This window comes from Amphiura filiformis, chromosome 12, assembly GCF_039555335.1.
Source record: "Amphiura filiformis chromosome 12, Afil_fr2py, whole genome shotgun sequence".
NCBI lineage: Eukaryota > Metazoa > Echinodermata > Ophiuroidea > Amphilepidida > Amphiuridae > Amphiura > Amphiura filiformis.
Window position 1 is genome coordinate 21,728,834 of NC_092639.1, and position 25,699 is coordinate 21,754,532.

General features: G+C 35.8%; 1 protein-coding gene across 1 annotated transcript in view; it reads right to left on the reverse strand.

Annotated features, from left to right (window-relative positions):
* LOC140165944 (gamma-aminobutyric acid type B receptor subunit 2-like) overlaps positions 1-25,699 on the reverse strand; it is a 447,371-nt gene that overhangs the window by 231,712 nt on the left and 189,960 nt on the right.

Here is a 25,699-nt window from a genome sequence, read left to right on the forward strand (position 1 = left end):
ATTATGTTAAATTAATACAATGTAAAATATCAAAGTACCAGCGAAAAGGGTTACCATGACACTTGACAAAGTTGCACATTTTTACCTTGATTTTAAATGGGAAATATAAAAATGTCAGTGTAAACTGTTTTCTTACATAGCTCAAGTTATGGATTGAAATTGATATTGATTAACTGTTAGCCGCTAAATAAATAATTGTCTACACAGTTTAACTTAAAAAACAAAGTGAAAGAAAAATATGAGCAGGTGGTATATCCACCAAGGAATCGCTAAGCGATGTTACACTACAAAGATTACTATTTTAGATGTTTTATAGTGTTTTACAAGAACAGAGAAGAACAAATAAATGTTGAAAGTCTTAAGGCTGAAGATTTAATGTATTTTGTGAAACCCTTTTCTCTGTTACGTTTTGTCTGCAGTCGATTTTTTTGTTTGTTTTGTTTTATTCAAACAGAACATTATCCTTTGGAAATGTCGAATCTACCGCAACATAAGAACATAGTAAAAGCTTTAAGCTAAAAGTAACGACACACGTTGGCTATTTATACTTGACTATTTTTACTGCGGTGTACAATAGCACATAGAAACGGATCATCGTAAAAACATGGTGTTTGTCACCACCTGGGAACAAAAATGGATTAAATTGGCTCAAGAATTTTTTCTACGTGATAGAGACAGCTTATGCTTAGGGATTATTACTTCAAACATTTAGCGTTTATGTGTGTTTAGCTGTATTTCTGTCTGTTCTGTTCTGTTTTTCCGACGCGTTGGCTTTTTATAATATTGCGACCTTTGTAGTTACCCTTGTGTAAATGCATATCAAAAGACCAAGATTGAACAATAAATTCACATGTTTAACTTTTCTTATTTCTCACAAACTTGAAATTGCTTACCGGGAAGCTTTCATTCAGTAGTCTCTTGGACGTCTTCAGCCCCAATATTTGGCGCATGTGGGCGAATAAATTCACATATTATGGCTTGCTCCCACGAAACGAGTCACAAGTGAATTGTCAAGACCTCATGGCTGCTGAGTCAGTAGTACAGTAGTATGTCCTTTGTAAATCTCCTATTGTGCCCCATTTACAAAGGATTAACTGCTGGCTTGCGGAATGTCCATTTACATAGACGTACTACCAGTAGGCTTGTAAATATTCCGGTCAAATAAAGAACACAAACTCAGCATTAAGGAGGTTTAGAAACTACCAACTCGCTTATTTTGTGATTAGTATGATCTTCTTTCTATACTCATCTTTCGCCATCTGAGAAACTGACGCGTTGGCCGTTCAAAGTTGAAGAACGAAGAACTTTATCAGTCATGCACTTTGTTTAATTGTATCAGTTTATGCTATGTGTATTTTTTGGTATATTGTAATTGTTTTATACCGTAAATACCAAAATTCAATTTTTACTATTATTGCCGCTGCGGTTTGCTTTATTAGCTGAATTTATACATAAGGCAAATTCTTTCTCAAAGCTCGAGTTACCGGTATATAAAGATTGCTTTCAACAGCTTAGTCTAGGTGGCCCAACATTGTCATCTATCGCTAAATGTAAATAAGTTGTTCGTTTTTCTTGTAATTCGATACGATAGAAGGAAATGTGATCTCTTCTTATATATAAAATTGCAGCGAGCAATATTTACATAACAGATCTGAGAAAAAGGCTGAAGTGAAATTTCATATATTTTATTATTATTTCGTATTCCTTTACATTTATATAATTACATTTGTTCATACGGCTATTCAAGAAAATAAGTACACACCCCCATAGAGGAATACATTTTAAATAAAAGACATGTTTGGATTTTCAGGTTTGCTTTCTGTAAACGGCTTCTAGTTGCCAATGTTAGAAAAAGCTTGAAAATTTAATAATATGTAGGCCTATAAAAAATCATTTAATTGTTTGAAATGAGCCTCTTCAATTTAGGATTTTCGATTGTGATCTTTTTTTGTTGGAATTTTTTTTTCGTATTTAGGCACTTTGAAAGTCTGCATTTCCAGCAATCATCACTGGACAAAAAGTCCGGAAATAGATGAGTTAACCTCAATGTTATTAACAAAAGCAAGGGACTGGTATATCGATATGCTTGAGCGAACTGCATACAACCACTACACTGTTCAATAGCCTTACTGTGATGTGGCGTGAGGTTTAAAAGCACGGGCCTTGAACAAAATATGATGCGCGCGCATACTGCCAGGCAATAACGTCAGAAGTCAACTAATCTATAGCAGTGTGCATTTATTTTCTGGAATAGCCGATTGCATGAGGGAAGCTATTGATTTCGATTGTAGTTTTTCCTATTTTTTACAACTATACCAAATAACTGGCAGACCATTCTAACATGTAATTTTCGATTTTATCTGTGTATTGACGCCCTACGCGCATGTTTAAGTGATTTTTTTTAATATTTTTAAATCTTATGGTATTGAAAACAAAGCTTTATTATCTACGAAGTTGTCACATATCAATTTGTAAGCGCTCTTTATTGATTTTACAACCGAATAACAAAACAGGCGAAAATAGTAACTTTTCGCACAAGATTTGCAATTGAAAGAGAATTGGTCATTGCTCATTACAATGAGGCTAGTACTGTATTTTTTTAATTGTCGAGCACTAGGCATTAACAGCTAAAATCTAGGATATAACGCTGACGAAACTTCGGCCAGGCACAAGTGTCCTGAACGAAAGGGGTCGCCGTAGATAGCTGGTCGGGGCAATTTTTACAGGACAGTCAAGTGTAGCCAACAATCGGGCTTATTACCCTGACCATAATCGACTGTAACGAGGTCTTTTATCATTGGTTATCTGCCCCGACTTTACAGATGAGCCACGGGGAGAGTGGATAAGATTTTTGTTGGTCCTGCCTGCGGGGAATTGAACCCGGGACCTCTCGCACCAGTGTACCACGCTGCTCCCTGTATATGGACAATATAAGTGTTTTCTTTTATTTAAAGACATACAATTTTAAGAAATTGGGGTTTTGACTTTTAAAACCTACAATTTGGTCAAAAACTGTGCTGGGATAGGTCGTTTTCAACAAATTTACCACATTAAGCATTGAATTGCGTTATCTGTTGACCCCGCAGGACCAAAAAAAAAGTTTCATATAGAAAGATATGTAAAGTTAATTTAACAGTTTCATGTAAATAGTAAATCTAACATTTAAGCCCTGTAGGTTTAGCTCACAAAATAATGTCTAGCAATAAAAACATACGGATTCCAATAAAAGAAGGCAACAGAACAGTATGATTTCCTGACATCGCACAAACTTGCCAGTTTTTTGTCAGTATCCGCTCCTATCAGTTCGGTAATCACGATTCTCTACGTGCCTTTCTTACCAAAGAACATTTTATATAAACAAAAGTGACATTTGGTGTTTTACACTACGATTGGGACCGCAGTAATGCGCGATTAAAACACAATCCATGACTTCAAGCCTTTTTCAACATTATTTTTCTCTTTTTTGTTATAACTACAACCGCATATGAACTTTTTCAATGGAATTATAACGCATATAGACCAAAACATGAAGGGGATTTATCTCTAAGACATTTTGCACAATAGCTATGTGCTATGTTTTTTAATTTTTTGTTGTAAAATAAGCTATGCGAAACCCGGGATTTCTTTTCAGAATTGTGTTCACATACTTCTACGTGCATATTTATGAGACATACATTTGTGGCCTTACTCCACTTCTATAGCAACTATGCCAACTATCATGAGAGGTAGTGCTGTAACAGCGATATTAATCACGTAACTCTTGATTTTCATATTAGCGTTTTCGGTATAGCTATAGAATACCCATCTCACCTCCCAACACACCCCCGTTAGGGTTAGGGTTAGGGCTCATTGGGTTAGGGTTAGGGTTAGGGTTAGTGTTAGGGTTAGGGTTTGGGTTAGGCACCCTGAGCGGGGTATTATATAGTTATTCCGCGTTTTCTGTTAAACCCAAACACATGCATTAAGCAGGTCCCTGTCAATAGAGCGCACCAAAACGCGGAGTATAAGCACGGCTAACACAGTCCGTCTCTCAGATAAACAAAACATAATTGAAACGGAATATTGTCGGGTCTCTGTAAATTTGACGATGGATGGATGCTTAGGTTGCCTTTGCTGAAAGATGTTATCATTCCTGGCTTGTAATGAAAAATACACATGATCTTTGTATGTGTGTCTGTCTATGTATATATATGTTACATAGATGGTGAGTGTGTTGAGTAAACATGAAGTTGAATATGGTTTACATCACATCTTTACTCACTTAAAGTTAACCTTTGCGCACAGCAATCAACTGCATGCGGCAAGTTGATTTTCATGCTTTAAAATTTGCAGAATTTCGCTATTTCACTTTCATGTTATATATATATTATATCTATATTTAAAATATTCACAATCATTATATTATACCAATTCTTATTATACAGCAAAACCACGCTAAACAAGAGATGAAGAACTGAACTTGGCTATTGTATATATGTGATCCAATTCCTCTAAAAATTCAACGTTTTCCATTAAGAAACCGGTTGAAGCTTATATTTTTTTGAAATTAACCAACGTTAGTTTCTTACTATTTAAAAAAATATTACAATATTAATAGCAAAGTTGTGTGGAGTTGCATATATTGAGGACTGTATATAATGAAAGACAGAGATAAAAAGACTAGTTCGCGTCTGACGTCAGGGCAAAGACGCGCAGTGATTGGTTACCGACCTGCGCAGTACGGCATTTTCTGTCTAGTTGTCAGACTTTCAGACGCGAACTTGTCTTTTTATCTCTGTCTTTCATTATAGTAGTACCGTCAAAATTAGAGATACAGTTAACTTTGTCATCTTCACTCCAAAATGTTAATGACAATGACCTTAAATACTTTGTTCCCAATAGTGTGTTTATAATTCAATACAAAATCATTACAAGTGTTGTAATGGGTGTTTTCTTAACATTTGATTATGTCTAGGATGGACGATTTTTCAGCATTGAGTCAACATCGTCAAAAACGTGTTGGTTTGGGCGCCAAATATCATCAATACGAATCAATAATAGACACGTAGTCTCCGTCTAATGTCTATCTGTCTGTTGACCATTGAGATGTCGCAACAATTATTTGCTCCATATATAAATTGACGTAAGTGTCCATTGCATGCTTATGGCTATCGGGCTCATGGCTAACTTGCTACATGTACAATACCAAATTCCTATTGCTGGTGCACCACTGATGAATTTCGATGGTCAACAAACAGATAGATAGACGGAGACTACGTGTCTATTATTGTGACTACTCTGGAATACCAATGTGTGTACTGTTCGTGTGATTCCGATGTGTGTACTCTAGAGTACCCACGCGGGTACTCTAGCGGTACCAATGAAATAGCTGGGCTGCAGTATATCTCCGAGACGGCAGCAAGAGGAATCGTGTAGTGGATATAGGAAAAAGCTGACATATTATTTGCTTGCTTGTATACGAGAGCAGTTAATTGCCACTTGTTTAAAATAAATAGGCACAGATGATGTAGTTAATGTTGTTATTTTACAGTTTAGAGAAAAATGGGAAACATGTCGAGAAATATGGGCAAGATATTTTTTATCGAACTACGAGTAGAAATAGTAGACGCCCTTCATGCTTGAACATACAAAGTTTTATATACGAACATATCCATGAAATAGATTGCCGGTTCAGCGTCCCATTTTTGATTCAAGCTAAAGGCATAGACGACTTTGAAAATACAGACACGAGAAACTGGTTTAAGGGATCTATGGCTTAACCACATGACCACCCGGGCGTTATGGCAAGGACGGAGATTCGATATGCATGTGGTCCCGGGATGTTGTCACTTAACCCCTTTCTCGTCGTTATGCTCTGAGTTGATAAATGTCTAGTACTTCTGACCAGAGACCCTATAAACATATATAGAAAAGGTGGTTGTATTTGTAGCTATTATTGGTCAGCAAGTACAGTTACAGTTTATTTACAGTATGCTATAGCAGCTATATACAACAGACTAGTGTAAGTTGCTTTATACAGTAGCCTAAACGATAAAAGCCGAACGATTATCAAAGTGGTTCACGTTCTAATAGCCAAGTAAACATTCAAATCATAACAACACCACTCACATCGTCGAAAGCTTGTTCATGATATACTACGAAAGGCCACTCCATGACTAAAGCTCTTAAAAACACGCCATTGAAAACGAAGCTTTTACGTTCTGCCTCTTTAAAAAGCTATTTCACAACTTACGCATGACTCTAAAGAAAATTATGCCAAAGTCTTTTCTAATGAGGTCGTCTTGCCAAAAAGAGGCGGTGTAAGTGTTACCTGCAAGTGGAACAATTGGGTAAGATAATATGTCTGTGATACATTGAACATAGAAGAGGCGTAATGAAACCACTTCGGTATAATGTCGAAAACAAGGTACTTGTAATTTAGCCGATGCTCCAGAACATACTGATATGCGAGGCATGTGAAGTACGTACGGGTTCTAACTTCAAAATTGATGTCGACGTGTATGACGCTTTATCCCAATTTGCTCTCTGTACCAAATGAAAGCTGGTAAGTTTATTACGTTACCATCGAGGGATTAAAGTGTCTTAACTTCATTTATCGTCAACATTTATATATTCTTTGAGATGATAGCGGCAACACCTTTGAATTATGTTATATTATACAAAATTGGCAAGTTTCGTATGTGGTGGCATTAATAACTAAGAGTTGCACTTCGACTGAACTTGATGGTGAGAATAATGAAAGTATAAATATCAAAAGGTGTTCTATCTGCTTTGAATCGAAAACACCGCATTATACACACACTAAACTTTTTTCAACGTTTTATGAATCACAATTTTTTGGTTTATGTCAATTTCAATATTATTAACTAAATGACAACGTTGAGGGCGTTGTTAATTCTAAACTTTATTGCATAAATCAAGGGTCAAGACTTGTATTCTGCTGAATTACAAAAAAAATGAATAGCTATACTCGTTTTTGTTATGAAAATAAACAGCCTCCTCAGTTTTCACACACTATGAAGTACCAATCTATCGATCAATAATAAGTAACATTATAAATGAATGAATAAATCCATAAAATAGAAAAAAGTTGCATTGAACATAGAAGTGGCGGAATGAAACCACTTCGATATAATGTCAAAAAACAAGGTACTTGTAATTTAGCCGATGCTACAGAACATACTGATATCGATATGCGAGGCATGTGAAGTACCTAGGGTTCTATAACTCCAAAATTGATGTCGACGTGAATGACGCTTTATCCCAATTTGCGCTCTGTACCAAATGAAAGCTGGTAAGTTTATTACGTTACCATCGAGGGATTAAAGTGTCTTAACTTCATTTATCATCAACATTTATATATTCTTTGAGATGATAGCGGCAACACCTTTGAATTATGTTATATTATACAAAATTGGCAAGTTTCGTATGTGGTGGCATTAATAATTCAGAGTTGCACTTCGACTGAACTTGATGGTGAGAATAATGAAAGTATAAATATCAAAAGGTGTTCTATCTGCTTTGAATCGAAAACACCGCATTATACACACACTAAACTTTTTTCAACGTTTTATGAATCACAATTTTTTGGTTTATGTCAATTTCAATATTATTAACTAAATGACAACGTTGAGGGCGTTGTTAATTCTAAACTTTATTGCATAAATCAAGGGTCAAGACTTGTATTCTGCTGAATTACAAAAAAATGAATAGCTATACTCGTTTTTGTTATGAAAATAAACAGCCTCCTCAGTTTTCACACACTATGAAGTACCAATCTATCGATCAATAATAAGTAACATTATAAATGAATGAATAAATCCATAAAATAGAAAAAAGTTGCATTGAACATAGAAGTGGCGGAATGAAACCACTTCGATATAATGTCGAAAAACAAGGTACTTGTAATTTAGCCGATGCTACAGAACATACTGATATCGATATGCGAGGCATGTGAATTACCTAGGGGTTCTATAACTCCAAAATTGATGTCGACGTGAATGACGCTTTATCCCAATTTGCGCTCTGTACCAAATGAAAGCTGGTAAGTTTATTACGTTACCATCGAGGGATTAAAGTGTCTTAACTTCATTTATCATCAACATTTATATATTCTTTGAGATGATAGCGGCAACACCTTTGAATTATGTTATATTATACAAAATTGGCAAGTTTCGTATGTGGTGGCATTAATAATTCAGAGTTGCACTTCGACTGAACTTGATGGTGAGAATAATGAAAGTATAAATAGCAAAAGGTGTTCTATCTGCTTTGAATCGAAAACACCGCATTATACACACACTAAACTTTTTCAACGTTTTATGAATCACAATTTTTTGGTTTATGTCAATTTCAATATTATTAACTAAATGACAACGTTGAGGGCGTTGTTAATTCTAAACTTAATTGCATAAATCAAGGGTCAATACTTATATTCTGCTGAATTACAAAACAAATGAATAGCTATAATCGTAAAACTTCATTTTTGTTATGAAAATAAACAGCGCCATCAGTTTTCACACACTATGAAGTATAGTGTATTGATCAATAATAATTAACTTGATACATGAATAAATAAACCCATAAATAGAAAAAAGTTGCATGAAACCACTTCAGTATAATGTCGAAAAACAAGGTATTTGTAATTTAGCCGATGCTGCAGAACATACTGATATGCGAGGCATGTGAAATACGTAGGGGTTTCAACCTCAATAAAAAACAAACGAATAACTAAGATAGTAAAACTGCATTATTTTTCTTATGAAAATAAACAGCGCCCTCAGTTTTCACACACTATGAAGTACAAGTGTATCGATCAATAATAAGTAACATTATACATGAATGAATACATCCATAAATAGAAAAAAGTTGCATAAGAAATAGCTCAAAGAATCAATAGCTGTATTGGAAAATTAAATTGTGTATTTGTAAAAGAAACAAATGTTGCAAATAAACAACGGTGCATGGCTCCAAAGTTCTTACGAATGACAATGTTTTCTCTTTATTTTACTGGATGTGCAATTATTATTTGAAATAACTATATAGATAGTCTAATCAGCCTATGAAGTCTGACGTACTGAAAGAATACAATGCATTGACAATATACAACTTATTCTAAAATGTTGTCATGTTATTTATAGTGACTATTGCATGGTATAATCACAGACCACATTTTATGCGTTTCGCAGTCTTGTATCCAGCAGGTTTGTTATATTTTCAACAGTAATGTAGAAATAGTTATCCAAATATATTATCAAACTAAAACAGGTGCTTCAAGCTACATAATATCACACAATAAAATTGTTTTATGTGGTGTGCCATAAACACTGCTGTATTTATTTTTCCTTGTGTGAAGCAACAGAGGGCGTTTTAAGTGTAAGAATTTGACATCATAGATTAACAAATGTATAGAAGAATCCAGTTTCACGCATTCCTGCACATCACTGGCAGCCATAGGGCCCATCTCACCTGAAATGACACAGCCTTGGCAGAGATTTTAAACTGCATTCCATCACCCGTGTTATACGTAAGACAAAAGAATGATGAACGTTTACAACACAATACAATAAAGCTCGAATTTTGACCGGCTTTAAAGAGGAAGCCCCGCCAGAGCAGTTCTTCTGGGGGTGAACCAAACCTGCCGGGTTATCAAATAATCAGTGACGAGGTTATTTCTGAATTTGACCCGTGCTAATTGATGTTTTAATGTTATTGCATCAATTAACACCTGTTACACCTATTCAGAGATAACCTGAATAACCAGGGAGGGTTGGTTCACCCCAGAAGAACTGCTCTGGCGGGACTTCCTCTTTAATCCACCCAATTTGGCAGACACAACACCAGGACAGCACTCAGGATATTTAGCCTAGGCTTATTTTCTACGGCCATTATATTTGTCTGTAGCTGTTTCATGTAACTACCACCAAATGTGGGTCGCTTAGCTTTTATTTTTTGCTTCAGTTAATATATTATCTCGAATAATGTTAGAAACCTTTTAAATTAGTTTTATTAAGTAGCTCCAGGCGCTATTCTCTGAAGCTGGTATGAAAATAACAGCAACCCCATAAACGAAATAAAAACCATTCAGGCTATGTAAAATTGCAGTATGATAGCTAATTTGACCAGGGATTCGAGATATGAAATGAATAATTCATCATCATCATGATCATCAACATCAACTTATTAGCTAGCCCTTTTAACTGTCACAAACAACCTTCCAATTATGGAAACATATTTGCCACAGTTCTTTGCGTTCATGTTTTAACATAACATCTGCCACATTATAAACACAAAACCGAACAGAAAAAGGTAGATCTATTTCTACAAATAAGATTAATCATGTATGCAGTGAACATTTATATTGGTTTACGTGCTTGAAATGTAGACGTTAAGAAACACCTTACCCTTCCTAATGACAGAATGTTAAAAATCTAACCGGCAGTTGCAAAAAATATCGTTTTTCTAAAATTCTATTTTATGCATTCCCAATATATATTTCCATGAACATATTTGAAAAGTATATGCTGAAAGCATCAAAATGAGTACAAACAAGCCTAGTATTGCTCCATCTTGGAGATCTTTTTGATATGGTAAAATCTCTCCACCATTGCAGAGAAGTAATGCTTACAGCACCGGTGGTGTTCTACTTGCGAGTGAACATTGATATACGATGTATTAGATAAATTGCGTGCCAGGAATGTAGAATGTTAACAATCATTAATCATGATCATGATATGGCAAACAAGGAATAGACGGTAGGTTTTTATCTGAGCAATGACAAATGAATCTATCTGAACAAAGATTTGTATGTTTCAAATCAAATAAATCAAAACTTGTTGCATTTATTCATGATTTAGTTTAATGAATATATGTTTTTATACCAGGTGACATATAGTATATATAAACTAAATAATTTGTGGAGGTGTTTTTCATGCAAAACATTGTTTTTAGCCATATTCTGTAGAATAGATCACAGCGCCCTCTAATCACGCTATATCAGTTCGATTCGAATCGATTCCATTTCAAAAATACGTTCTACATGCGGCAACCAAAGCTCCAGCTGGCAAGTAGGTACTTCCAGCACTGAAATTGTATGGTTTCATAAAATACGTAATATGGTTTATTCCGTTCAGTGCAAGAATCACAAAGCAGAACTAAAAGATCGGTGGTAAACCCTCGTCCAAAAGATTTTTTCTGGTATACTAAAACGCTCAACCAAGCCGTCTAATGATAATCGTATGTCCATCGCTTGCGCTCGAATGGCGAAACTAATTTGACCTAATCTTTGAACAAGATTATTTTGAATGTTGGATTCAACTGTAAACATCGTTCATTTTGAACAATTCCAGTGAAAAATGATGTTCACTACTCGAATTTTTAGTGACGCCTCACCACTACACTAGTGGTTTCATCAGACTGGCAACTCATCACATCTTTTATAGGCAACAGGAACCGCAACAGCAACAAGGACGAGGGGCCTATTCACTCAACAACATTTCATCACGCCCTCAACGGTCCCTGTTGCCTATCAAAGTAAGCAGTCAGATGTGATGAGTTGTCAGTCTGATGAAACCATTAATAGTGTAGTGATGAAACGTCACTAACACTCAAGATGTGAGTAGTAAACATCATATTTCACTTGAATTGTTCTAAATGAACCATGTTTACAGTAATTTGACCTAAGTTCGATTTGTTGTTGACATGGTTGAGGGCCAGCGATATTTAAATTTGCATATACTATAATATTCTATTTGATATTGACTTGAATCTGGTAAAACAATTTGGCGCGTTTTTTAGCCCAAAATCAGTTTTTGAGTTTTTCGAGGACGCACTTACATTATGACGTAATAGGGACATTATGTGGAGAATATCGTTACCCTTCCATTGGTACCAAAAACAGCATATTGGTTTTTATATAGAATTCCAGAAGTGGATTGCACCAACACCCCGTCGGTAAAACGTGGAACCAAAAATATCTTAATTACAAAAAGGATTATCATTTAAGGTTAGCAACTATTTTAAACTGTTGCGATTTGGTACCGGTAGTTCACAGCATCTTGCAAATGGTAGTGAGCTTTGGCAAAAATTGCATTGATCATTTCATAGCGAGTGTGTAGAAAAATTCAAATATCACAGATATACTTTTGTAGGTCCCGTGGTTCTTGAGTTATGTTGTAAAGAGGGCTGAAACAACAACAACTTTTGTAAAACGTCCATAACTCATTAATAACAATAAATCAAGCAAGTTGTCAAAAATATAATTTGTAGAAGGAACTTTTGCAAAACATCAAAGTGCTATTTTTCAATAATATATTGATTTAGATAATGAAAATATATTCCTCGTCGAGTCATAGTACTAGTACTTGAAGTTCTACATAAATTCTAATGGCAGTTGACGCGTTCTGAATCATTAATGTCTGTTTGAGCGACGATGTTTTCATCATGTCAAAACTTTATATTATGTTGCAAAACACGTCACACAAAGTTAAATTATAAATGTACTGTCAAGTTGTTTACAACATATTCATATTTGACTCTAAACGGAACAACGTGTCTGCTACTTGTCCTATTTAGTCTGTTATAAGAACTTGTCAGAAACAATGCTAAATCATGAATGTGTTGCCGTGTTGTGCACACCATCACTCTTCGGTATTACACTGTCGACTATTATAGTTTCATATGACAGAAAAGTGACAGAAAAAAGAAAGAAAAAAGTTTCATTTCGTGTTTTGTAGGTTATGCAATCTACGGCAAGTTATTATCTCAGCGAGAAACCTGGTGTCCTGCTTGAAAAACTAGGTTTCTCGGTTGAATTCTATGTTTTTCAAATCAAGAAACCTGGTTAATCGAATCAGATAAGCCAGGTTTTAAAACCAAAACACGGGTTTCTAGACAGATAATCCGATTTGTTTAAAAACTTGTAGATTCGTGTTTTCAATCTAAAACCCGGTTTCTCACTCAGGCAAATAGGTTAACCAAGTTTCACTCTTTTATTGTGTAAGTTACTTGACACAGCCGTTACTTCTTTCAGACAGTCGTATTAAAGCAACAATCACTCACGTTTATTGACAGAATTAGGCTTTCTAAGCCTTGACAATGTTGACCGGTCAGTTCGAAAAGATAGACTACCAGATTAAGAGATTCAGAGACAGCACATTTATTTAAAAGAAACTAAATTGCACCATAAAGTCGCATTTTCCAATACTCTTTGAGCTCTTCTTATCAACAATCTCTTGAACAAATTCATTACTCCAGAAAAACAAAAGCTGACAGTTTGTCGGCCCAGGTCAGTCAGGTTAGTCGTATGTCTAGAATTTAGTGAAAGACTTGGCAAATTAAGGGAATCCCTCTACGTTTACTACCCTACGGCACCAGGTTGACATCCGACCTTTCTTCTCTTGTTGCGAGCTTTCTTTTCTTGTTTACATGTCAGCAAAACACTATGTAAATAAATCAATTTAGGATTGACTAGCTTCCTCCCGTGTATACATGCATCTCTGAGTGTAAGAATACCACCACTCTTTATCACACAGTCCACTTCGAACCAGTGATCCCTACGCAATGCAGTCTAACCGGACCGTGCAAATGCCACTTGATCCTACCTCGGCTGCCTTCCCAAGTCAATACGATGTATCTGTTTTGTTAGTCGAACATGCAGATACTGTCCTTTCCCTTGGCATGCTTGGAGCAGACTGATTCAACATATTTGCCTATTATGTGACTTGCTACCACGAAATGAGCGTAAAGTCGCAACTTGGCAGTTTCAAGACATCCTGGCTGCTGAGCTTCTGTTCTTTGTTTTACCGCGCACATGTACAAGCCAGTAGCATGTCCTTTGTGAGTGGCCCATTGTACCCCCATCCACAAAGGACATACAAACGTACTATTGACTTGAACAGATGCGTGTGAAACAAAGAACACCAATGCAGCAGCCAGGACATCTCAAAACTACCAACTTGCGACTTCACGCTCATTTCTTGGTATCAGGTCACATATGTATAATTTCAGTATCTGCTGTGTTGTGTTCTTACATATACTGCATTTTGTCTTTATGAACAGAGGGTCCAAAACATTTATCCCGTGTGAAAAGGTAGTATACGATTTCTTATATATTGGGTAGATATTGCATTTATACTTGGGAGCACATCAGCTCTAGTCTCGTGCTATCGACCTGCTTTAGATTGAGCCTCTAATTGATGTGATTAACCCGGTGAAACCATACTCTAATAAGCCCATGTGGGTGGTGTTGTTCTATGGGGGATCAAAAATTATACACGTCTAGAAGCAGAAATCAAGTTTCAGTCTGCAACGATTCACGGATGAAATTCGACTAATGAGGTATGTCGTTAGTTGCGAGATTGGAAAGAACGAGTCATTTAATTGGATGACAAGAAATCGCGTGTCGCTGGCGATTGGCGGATGAATTCTACTTAAGTGGGTTGTCAAGGCTATCTACGCGCCAGCCGACCGTCTCCTCATGTTTATACATAACTGACTAAATACTGTCCACTAAGCCTTCATTACATGACGTCTGGGTCAGTTTTCCAAATATTTCTTTCTTGTTAATCAGATTTAAATAAAAAAGAAGATTATGCTAACGTTAACGATCGACGGTTTTTATTAAGAATACCAATTTGCAATTGCGAGTGTTACGATAGCCTTATAGCCAACATCAATTTTCCATACATAATTTGTTTTAAATACGCGGATTTAGGGTTTCTCTACCGGAAGTTAATTTGTGCCGAAATTCCTTCCCACAATGCAATAAGCGTTTTGCATAACAATAGATACAGTTCAGAGGTTAATCAATATTCTTTGTTATGCAATACGCATATTGCATTGTGGGAAGAAATTTCGGCACAAATTGACTTCCGGTGAGAAACCCTAAATCCGCGTATTTGTTGTGTTTACATTCTTACACAGTTTTAAGGAATGAATACTTTGCTTGATTCAATAATATACGGGCCGATTTAACACAGAAGTGATTCGGATTATAACACATTCCATTGCTACGAGAACACAGACAATAATCACTATTCGTCTCTAATACTTCGTATTTGAACATCAACAGATTTCAAACCAAACTAAAGCACATTATTCGATAGATTGGTTTTTTTTTCCAAAAACCTTGTTAAAAGTTTAACCTTTTAAATAAAATTATGTTCTACTCAATGAAAGGCTCATCGCAGGGGATACACAAACTATCCACTTTGCAATTATCACAGGTAAATAGCCACTCAATCCCATCTAGAAAATTTGCAGCAGTTTTCATCATCTTATACTTCAGGTACTTTCGTATTTTTTCGTATTGCATTCATTACGCTATAAACTAAGTTGTATTTTCATTTCACATCTTGTACCACCCCGTTTACTATCGGTCACCAGAGTGATCGGTCACTGAGGTAATCGCATAAACAGGTTGTCATACGGCTTTTGCGAAAAAATATGTTTTGCTTCCGTGTCAAATAGTGATAGTCAAAGTCCTTCTTCAATTTTGGCAGATCGTTTTGCACCTATTGTTGCCATAATATATACAATCTAATTACCATATTTCCCAATTTTTTATATCTGCATCAACAGATGAAATAAAAGAGCTTATACCAAGTGTGTATCCATTGATAAAAGATCCTTGCTCCTAAGTGGGTGATTATTTCTTTTGGTTGATAGCATAGAAACATACCATAAAACTTCGTTTACAAGCATATAGAGTGCTTCTGAAGAAAGCTAAATTATGTAAAATGTATCGTATTAATTTAGCTTTCATCAAAAACACCATAATATATGCTTGTAGACGAGGTATTACGGTATCGATGGCACTTTTTATCGTACCCTGAACATTTGTACGATGCATTCGTTTTTTTATTTAAATGAAAACCAATAACACTATGCAAATGTTCATTATTATGTTTGATACAATGTATTACATCTCCAGGGAGCGATGTTAAGAGTTATCGGTACCTTATCGGGCACCGATAGTTCTATAGGACCAAATTGGATGTGATGCCTTACCAATTATGTGCTGATTCTCAAAAAGACCAGGTTTTACTCATATAACAAAAATACCTTTTTATTCAATTATCTATTGTATCCGTCATATCAAAAGATAACTTTGTAGTTCAGATGAAATATGAATGAACTTCGCATGTACTTTTCACAGCAGATGCTCTTTCATATCTTACAATAAAATATGCCACGATGCTTTGTTATGTTTTATGTTCATTTTTATGATGTATATATTGACAAAACCTTTATAACGTTGATTTATCAGCCTTCCTTTGCCTAATATGATAAATGATGCTTCAAGTGCGCATGCCTATATATGTCCTGCTACAACGAAATGAGCGTAGTTGGTAGTTTCGAGACGCCCTGCATACTGCGTTGGCTTAGTTTCACACGCACCTGTTCAATGCAGTAGTATGCCTGTATGTCCATTGTGCATGGGGGCGCAATGGCCCATTCACGAAGGACATACTACTGGCTTATGTAGTTGTACAGGTGTGCGGAAAACAAAGAACGTCAACTCAGTCAGTCAAGATGTCTCGAAACTACCAACTTGCGACTTTACGCCCATTTCGTGGTAGCAGATCATCATAATCTGTAGGAAAAGAAGCATTTTGAAGGCATTTGGGTATTGAGATTCGAAAATTGGCCTTGGTTATAGCCGGAGCCTATGGGGTCCTCAAAGAGTGGTCCGTTTCAAACTGCTAATTCAAACCTAAACAGAAACAATAGTATATTTTTGTCATCACTTGCATAATGTTTCATACTGATGTCTTTTAAATTTTGATATTTTTTAAAATCATTTTTGGTTTTGTTTTAGAGAATCCATCTTAGACACATAGTCCGCGTACGAGGGTTAACACTCCCATCTATAGTGCGTTAGTATTATTTTAAATGATTATTGATGGTTTGAATGCTTGTGTATTTACTATCGTAACAAATTCAATGCCTATGGCAATATATTTGCCATGGCATTAATGCAAACAGATATATTAATTCGATTTTAAGCATCATGTTTCAGCTATAATCACGAAACGATTATGAATTGTACAAATATATTTAGCGGGATATTGTTTCGAAAGAAAACAAAGTAGCAGAAAAGGACATAATTGCTATCATATCATTGTCATTAAATACTACAGTAATCTACTCAAACGTCTAGTTACAAGATTGATGACTGTCTTCGTGTTAGAAAAAAGAAAGGGATATTAAATGCAACGATTAGCAAAGAGTTTATCGAACTGCAGCGTGATATGATAAGAGTTCAGTTTATCAGGTACTTATAAAAGCCTATATCACGATTCTGAAATGAGATAGTTAAAGGTATACCGTAAAAACTCGATAGTTAGCATTTGTGCTTACTATCAAACATGCAAACATGGAGAGCCCATACAAAAGTGTAGTTGTTTTAGCAAATCATCAATACATATATACGAGCAGGTTAACCTGCAAATGTGTGTCTCAACCCCATTAGCTCAGTTGGTAAAGCGCTGGACTTTGGTACAATTCAATTCATGTTTTCAAAAGCGCTCGGTAAAGAGCACACATACAGTGCTAACTATCGAGTTTTTTTACTCAGATCGACTATATACAATAATCCTACTTTAGTCGTTTCTTTCTATGCTTGTTCTAATCAATTCAAAGACGGAAATTAGTGATACAAACCTGTACATTGTTAGCTATCGTTATTTGTTAATGTTATTGTCATCAACCATGTATATGGAACTTAAATTATAAATCATGCTATAAATAACAAAATACAGCTTGTTGGTGCTTGATTTCATCTTCCACCACACCAATTTTATAATTAGAATAATAGTACATTTATTGGTTAAATGTTCTTCATATAGGGTGTGAAGCATCTTATAAATGACTACATATTACACTAGCAAATGCGACACAGAAATGTGATCTGCTACCACAAAATAAGCGTTAGGTCGCAAGTTGGTAGTTTCGAGACACCCTGGTTGACTGAGTTGATGTTCTTTGTTTGCCGCGCACATGCACAAGCCAAAAGTATGTCCTTCGAGAATGGCCCATTGTACCCCCATTCCCAAAGGACATACAGAAATACTACTAGCTTAAACAGGTGCGTGTTAAACAACGTACACCCACGTAGTAACCAAGGCGTCTCGAAACTACCAACTTGCGACTATGCTTATATTTCGTGGTAGTACGTCTGTTTCTAGGTGTACCATAGGTGGTTACTAATTATTGTTTTTGATTTCAAAAGTGTTACGAAAAAACCAAAAAAAGAAAGAAAAAAAACACATTTCGGAACCTGCCGTTCCAATGAATTTGAGCACCATTACTAGCCAGGTGTTTGCAAAGGATGGAGAAACTCCATCTGATCGTGACATTTAAATGCTTGTGGAGCACAGACACTGAAGCGTGTTGAAGATAAGAAATTGTACTTGTATTTTACTATATTTGAAACTTAACCTTCCATACTTCATTCACATTGCACACACGTCCAAGAGTACCAGTATTATATTGCTTTAAATTATGAGGTTTTCTTGAAAGCAGAAAAAAGCAGCTCCAATACGAGCCTCTTCATAGGTCAACGCCATTTACCTACTTATTATAACGCTTGACTGAGGTTAATGAAATTTACCAATTGCCCCATAAAATAAATTTGGGTAACGGTCCATCTTCTGATGCAGAAATTTGATAATATTGGATGGGTTGTACATTACCGTACACATGCTAACACGCAATTCTAAAGCTCGATTTAATGGAACTCCCTATAGTCGCCCCCAAAGGGAACCAATTCAGCTGTTTAAATTTACTAAGCAAATCGCAAATCTATTCCATTTATATTCCACATAATACCATTTTCATTATAGAAAATAAATTAAGTAATGAAAAGAAATTCCATTTATTTTTTAAAGTTTGTTTTCGGTGATTTCAGCAATTGGTACAAATTGTGTCCTCGGTAGTTTCTAATTCGGTTAACCACACCGCACGAACGTGACTCCTCTTCAGAGATTCATATTTAGCTGCTTGTAACCACCCAAGTGTTTATCGTCCAATATTTGGTTTCTATTGGGTCAAGCGCTTTTCCTCAAGATGTTCTTATCATCGACACTTTATACTTTTAATATAAATTTATAATCCCTCAGTTGCAGTTTGCTTTCTATTATTTTGTGTAGAGTTAGCAAACTGGTGTTGTTTGATATCAACAATGACGTTCTGGAAATGGAACAAAAGTGCGTTTCTAAGTTGTGAACTTGATATAAATACGTAATCATAAACCCATAAGCTGCTACAGAATGGGCTTTTATATTCGGGTAGTTTTCTTATTTTTATTCATTTAGAAGTCAACCAAGTAAAACATGAGCTAGCATTATGTGTAACAATTGGGCCAGAGCTTCATTCTGACATGGTCAGAATGAAACAAAGAACATATTTAAAGATATTTGTGTTGCTGGTTGCTGTTAAAGATAGATATCCAGGCAAAAAAAATCATGGATATTCCCAAAATTCGCTACTGGTTGCTATGCATATCGTGCCATGAACATGGCATGTTCATGCCATGAACATGGCAAGACATTCCGATTCTTTTAGTTTGTATGTGGCATGAACAAGCCATAAAATCCTCTATTCATGGGCATGAAATTAGGGGGTGAATTTTGAACCCATTAAAATGTAATTGACGCCCTTGAATAAGGAATTCATGGGAATGGAAGTAGAGAAAATTTGACATTGACCTCGATTCATGCCATGAGTTACCCATGAATAAGGAATTTATGGGCATGGAAGTAGAGAGAATTTGACATTGACCACGATTCATGCCCACAAATTACCCATGAACATGCCCTGAACATGTCAAGGCTCTGACCAAGCGCATGACACAAGAAAAGTGTGCGCATGAACAACCCATCACAAATTCTCAAATTTACGAAAATTCATGCATGCCCATTGCTAGCGAAAATAGGGCATGTTCTTGGCAAGATCATGACATGTTCATGGACATAATAGAACTAGACTACGCGCAAACCGGCTTATGGATTCACTATAAGTATTGAGAAATAAGGTAATCAAAATCTAGTCTACTGCTATAAACCAATTTTGTTGGCCTGTTTTAAATTTGACCTATTTTTGGGTGATTACCCGGATTAAGTGTGATTGCGTCGGTATATTGCGTGCTGTGATAACCGCATTATGATGGTAGTTCACATCAATTTTGATTCACTTGAATGCCTAACAGACGATTTAAATGCGATCAAAGCTCTATTTTGTAAATGTCAATTGCAATCAGAAACATATCATCGTTCGTTCTATACCAGGTTAGAGTTAAGTGATAAATAAATTTAAACATAGAAATAGCAATACATTTACACGACCAAACCCCTCACTCAAAGGTATTACTTACGTCATATAGCCAAGAAACTGTGAAGGTACACTACTAAAAAATACAAGATTTATGAGCTTTTTAATAGAATAATAATACAATAGAGATAATTCCGCAGGTAATCCCATCGCATCTATTCATACATAGTCCTTTTGTTCGTAAGTACTAGACATCCATTTGAAGTAGCGTTTGATATGGTGTATGACTTTATTTTCTTTGTACCGCACGTAAAAGGCAATAGACCATGTAGAAGCTGTGTGTTTTGCCGAAGGGAATTCTATTGTGCTGGAAACTTTCATCATTCTTTTGTCTACGTGTGTTTTTGCTGCATGTGTACAACGGGTGATGGAATACAGTTTAATGTTCCCGCCAAGGCCGAATCATTTCACATTTTGGGTGCATTGTAACCGACGTGGACCCAGTTATGGCTGCCAGTGAGGTGTCGGAACGCGTGAAATGAGATTCGTCTATAGGAACGACCTTGTTCACCGAAAGTAGGAAAATGGTTTACCACAACAAAGGGACAAGCACCGAGAACCAGCATGAACGCCTCAGAGCGCGATATTGTCTGATTTACATAACAAGGCATAAGTTTTTAGAGCTAATGCCTTATCAGTTTTGTGTAGTTCTCGTTTCTCACAATTTCTTTAAACACGCATTTGCGTAACGTGAGGGAGGGTGATTACATGGACCTTCACCTCGGCGAATATTCAGGGGAATTTTTTTCCCCATCCCCCGAGATCTACGCCCATGATTGACCCATTTTAATGTACGTGCCAGCGCACTCTATTCATCCGTTTTGTACTCCAGGAAGGAGTTATAGAATCGCTACCCGCCAAAACGTAAAAACACCGCATGCAAAAATATACACGTTTGCTCGCTAGCGGCGTGAATAATGGTCAACATGAACTGAAATGAACAACACGAACTTGAAACAAATCAAATTAATCTGATCTACCTTAGGTTACCTTCATGTACGTTAACTAAATCCAGGTCAATTATTTCGAGAATATCTGGGACAGTTTTTTGTTTTGTTTAATTATTCTATTGATTCTTCTGTATTAAATATCACAATGGATTTAGATAGTGTACACATATATTTTGTTGACATGAGCAATCTTTCTTCATTCCAAATCAAACGAATATAAAAGCAAGAAAAGAAGCTTCAATAATATAATATATTTTTGTATTTTATCTTACGAATGCTTTTGTCTAAGATATTACTAGACAAGTATTCTAGACACGCATGAACTTTTGGGAAAGTGGGTCAGTTTAAATCATTAAATAAACGGGGTCTCTTCAGACGAACGTGTTTTTAATCCAAAATGCTTTCTCTTCTTCCTAATTAGCTACAGTTAACCAAAATAGGGATATTCCGGTTGAAAGCCATACACCCTCTATGGAAGACATGACCTTTTTTTTTAAAATTTTAACCCTAGAACTACTGAGCCATATTTTGTAACACGAATTACGAAGAGGGGGGCCAGTTGCGACCCCCTTCATTTTCAATTATAAACGTTATATACCGTTATATTTGGTACTAATGTATAGCTATGGAGATTCGCTATCCAGTGATACCAAAATAAGTACAGATATTCCCCACATAATGTTGCCATGACGTCAAAATGTGAGGGCGCCCATGCAAATTTGGGAAATTAATTTTCTATGTACAAAAGTATAAAGGTAAAATTGATTTTCGGCTAAAAATTCTAAACAAATGCAATTTTCACCGAATTTTTTGCTAAATATAAAAGTTTCACCTAACTAACAAGTAAAAAGTCAGTAGCTCTTGAAAAAAATTCACAAGAGCAAAATGAAAATCATTGTGCCTCACCAATCCCCCCTCTATGGTCATCTTTGATGGCCGGTCCTACCTCCGGGTAAGGTGCTGGGTGAAAATTGTGTCACCAAAATGACCGCAAAGGATGTATCTACGATTAGCTTAAGTCGATTGGGCACAAACAAATCTTGGGGGGGGGTGCTGGTTGGTACAGCTCGATCCACTTCGTAATTCTAGGGTTAAAGGGGGTTACCTGAATGAGTGACTTCCTTTGAAATTCACATTCACTGTGTTGTATATTGATTAAGGGCATGTCTTCCATAGGGGGATATGGATTTCATGGAACAGCCTACTTTTCCTTCCTTGTGGAATATTCTCTCTCAATATTATACATAATTTTGTCGATTAGTAACATTCATCAACAATACACAAAAAAACTGCTTTCACCTAAAACCGCTCTGGTGAAAAATGTGATATATATATGTATGCTAATCGTCCGTCACAATGGCATGAACGACTCAATGACGTCATACTGATTTTCAGATTTCCCCTTTCGGGCATGTTGCAAACGATCAAGTACAGCTTGGCAGAATATATTATATTCTCACTCAATCACACTGAATTGGAATTTATCGAAGATAGCCGGTCATGATAGTTTGGCATTAAAATGTGTCCGCGCGCGTCAAAATGGCCGTTTCGTTGTTGACATTTTGTGCCCCAAGCCACGCTGCTTACTACTCAAGAGCTTTCCCGCCCGACCTCGTTCAAGATGTTTCACTCACATCGATTGATTTTGATATAACAACATCGTATATTCAAAACGATGTCTGCTTTATCTATTGTTGGCTTCGTTTGATGTCATTGGAAATTGATAGTTTATTCCATTGTATTGTAAGATTATTTTATTAATAAATCAAGCACTTTTGCATGACAAATCCATTGAAAAAGGTCGTACTTTTTGTGAGCAAAAATGCTTGATCATTTATCTACAATCCTACAAAATGTAGGCTATCTATTAATAAAACAATATTGTCATTGTCATTGTAAGAAACAAACACATCGTCACTGGGCGGGGAAAACCTCATAATGTACTTTTAGCCCTTCAACATGAATAAAGTCTTATAGGTGTAGACTTTATATTGAAGGGTTTGCTTTATCCATATTCAAGGGCCAAATGTACATATGAGATTTTTCCCGCCCAGTGACGACATGTAGTTATGCATATGATAATTTAATTGATGGTTACTGATCATTAGTGCGATTGATAAACTACAATTCTTATGGATATCAGTTATTAAAGAAGTAATGAACAAAATTATTTAATATTTTTGTTTTTTCCTTGCTTGATCCGATTGATGTGGCTAATGTATTATTTTCTAGCACTCAAATAAATTAAAAACAATGTCCTTCAATAACTTCCTCCGGATAAATCCAAATACCGTTATTACCAGTATATATGTCCAAGCTGCTACATATTAAAAAAAACAACCCAGATTATCTCCATAAAGCTATAACTAAATCGAGTTCACCTCCAAACAAACAAGCATCTTCTCAATCAACGGTTGTATGTTTTTACACTCTATCTATGCCTTGTGGGACCTATTAAGATGGGGAACCGAAGCAGACACTAAGGTTTACAGCAGCGTTGATACGATTTTTGACACTTCAAAGGAACTCATAATAACACTGTCTTTTACAGTTAATGTGCCCTGGCTCTATCAAACAAAATTAGGTCAATTCGCTCCATATACCCGTAAGGAATATGGGATTTCCTGTAGCGAATGACATTCATATACTTAAGCTACAAATTTACAGATTATCATTTTTGGGTCAATTAATGGAGATCGAGGTATGGAGGTATTCTTTCAGTTAAATATTTGATATACGATGCAATTTTTCGAAATGTGTCAAAGTCTGCACCGGCAATAACATTCTGCCAAAATAATGTAGTTTTACAACTGCGCGATACACCAAAGTAGATTATTCTGCAAAAATAAAGTAGTGATGCCAGTTGATGCTGTACCATTGTATGATCACTATACCACTGTGCATTATTTTGTCAGGCAATAATTTTTATCACCTCTCGGAATACCATTGTATAGCACACTGCTAATGTTTTTTTTCACAATTTCGCACAATACCATTGTATAGGCCTATTGTTCAGTCAAACAATGTAGTTTTACCACTTCTCAGAATATCATTTTATCACTCTGTCAATGTAGTTTTACCATTTCGCACAATATTATTCTGTCAGACAATATGGTTTTACCACGCGGAATAACATTATTTCTCATACTTTTAGATCAGTTTCCTCATTGGATAACAATTATTGTTGGCTTGCAACAACAACTGTTATTTGGTGAGATAATCCATATCCCACCACACCTCACTTAATAACTAATAAAATTACTCTTACTTCGCAACTCGTCTCTCTTCTCTAAGGAAGAACTTCATCTCATAGGTATATTGACATCTTGTAGTAGTTGGCTAGTAAATGTTGGTTTATTGCGTGTAATATGGTCATCAATTAACGGCACCTTGACATTTAGGTAATGTACACATGTCAATTAAATCGTCTGTCATTGGGAATTATTATTGCCCGCTCCACTCAGTTGAGACGGAATCTGATGGATGACAACACGGCCAGATTCTTTGGGGACTCTCAATAACAGGCTACTCCATAGTGTTATTTCCTACACCAATCGGTACATCGTATGCTAGGTGCCCATATCCGTGCCAATTTAAACAAACCCGAAGGATATTGTGGCAACCTTCTCAAAAATATTTGAAACTTTTGTTTTTGGATTTATTCACTCTTTGTAAAGAGGAATTCTAATTTTGTTTCCGTCTTTGTTAGGAATTATATTCAAATCTGTAACCGAATTTGTCACTTATCGCAACAAAATTAGACAGTTCTGTCAATCATTGTTAAACACTTTCCAAATTATTTGTGTTGTCATTGTTGAGGCATATTTCTCCTCCTTTAAACTCATGTAAGAAAAACTATTGATATAACTCGCTATTATGTCGTCACAGAGTAGTTAGTTTCATGCACTGAATCCCTGTTGTTTGACAGTAAACATATGCTCAATCATTTATTCATAACTTTTTCTTTGAACAACGCCAAAAGTACGCTAGCTTCAATTTAAAAATTTACCGTATTTCTTCTCCCTTCTTGTTCTTTGAGTTGAGTATGTTTGGTAATGCACCGGCAACACTGTCAGCACAATAAATAAGGTATCAGTTGAAGAATCAAGTCTTACAGTAAAAGTGAGGGTAAATTCCAAACCGGGTTCCAAACACGCAATGACATAATGTTCTTGTGTTGTATTCGTATTACGCGGACTTTGGATCATCGACATTTTCCCATGATTCACTGCGTATTGTGGCCGGCCTCTCCCTAGCAAGCACTGGAGGTGCATCGTATATTTGTGAATCGGCTTCGTGTGTCGCATGAAAATGGTTTTGTATATTGAAATTGCCATATTTTTTTTTATTTAAATAACCAATTTTAAAATTCAAATTATACATGAAGCGTAACTTGCATTCAATGTGTGCACCATTAA